The sequence below is a fragment of the Mus caroli genome, chromosome 1 (assembly GCF_900094665.2).
Source record: "Mus caroli chromosome 1, CAROLI_EIJ_v1.1, whole genome shotgun sequence".
NCBI lineage: Eukaryota > Metazoa > Chordata > Mammalia > Rodentia > Muridae > Mus > Mus caroli.
Window position 1 is genome coordinate 115,912,495 of NC_034570.1, and position 1,293 is coordinate 115,913,787.

General features: G+C 40.4%; 1 protein-coding gene across 3 annotated transcripts in view; it reads right to left on the reverse strand.

Annotated features, from left to right (window-relative positions):
* Dpp10 (dipeptidyl peptidase like 10) overlaps nt 1-1,293 on the reverse strand; it is a 1,458,922-nt gene that overhangs the window by 677,854 nt on the left and 779,775 nt on the right. The gene's annotated exons all lie outside the window — the stretch shown is intronic.

The window sequence follows — 1,293 nt, forward strand, 5'->3', positions numbered from 1 at the left end:
ACACACACACACACACACACACACATACACACACACACACACACACACACACATGCACACACATGCACACACAGAGATAGCTCTATGATTAAGTGCCTGAGTTCAGTTCCTAGTAGCCATTTCTATAAACTCACAACCACCTGTGATTCCAGCGCCAGGGGATCTGGCGCCCTCTTCTGCCCTCTGCATGCACTGCACTTACAAGCATATACCGACAACCAGACACACACATATCATATTTAAAAAATAAATAAAGAAAAGAATCATTATCCTCTCATTTATAAATGCAAAATGTCCATGCCGTGAATATTATATCTTATTCCTGTATTTGGAGCATGGTTAGCACATGTATGGGCCTGAGAGTGTATATTTACTTAGTTCCTCTTGCTGAACATAACCTCTTGTTCCACCAAAAGGGAGACCTACATCCCCATGAGGGCATCATCTATGCAACTTTCAGTACTTTCCCCAGTTCTCTGTTTTTAAATAAATCACTGGCTAGCCTGCCATTCACATTCTCAATTATAATCCAGCCCTGTTGCCCTGCTCTTCTAAGGCAGACACCCACTGAACGAAATAAAAATCGAATGTTCATTTAGCTCTCTAAAAGGAGATGGGTATGAAGCTAATAAAAATAACTGTTTCCCTCGCTTGTCTTCATTTTCTTTCTTGTAACCTCATGCATAGCTATTTGTTCTAACCTAAGAAATCAATAGGTATGAGAAATTACAATGATATTAAAGTCAGATAGTATAGACTTTGTTGAGAGAGCATTTCCCAGTGTAGACTGTTTTTATTATGAACTCAACTCACTTACCTTTTATGATTTTTTTTTTTTAATTTTAGGTGTGTATACAGGGTTCCCTGGGCATTGAGAGCCCTAGAGTTATGATTATTTGTTAGCTGTCTGATCCTGATTCTGGGATTGGCAACTCTGGTCTGCTGATAGAACAATCGGGATTCTTATTGTTGAACTATTTCTCCAGTCTATTGCCTATCTTTAAAACTTCCACATGAGATGTCACAAGTTCTCATCTGAAATGAAGTTATAAGGCTTTCATATCTGTGAGCTTCTGTATTTCTGGAAACAGAATGGTCAACCAAAAGTACTTCAAAAGAGTGTAGTGGGGGCTGGTGAGATGGCTCAGTGGGTAAGAGCACCCGACTGCTCTTCTGAAGGTCCAGAGTTCAGGTCCCAGCAACCACATGGTGGCTCACAACCATCCGTAGCAAGATCTGGCGCCCTCTTCTGGAGTGTCTGAAGACAGCTACAGTGTACTTACATATAATAAA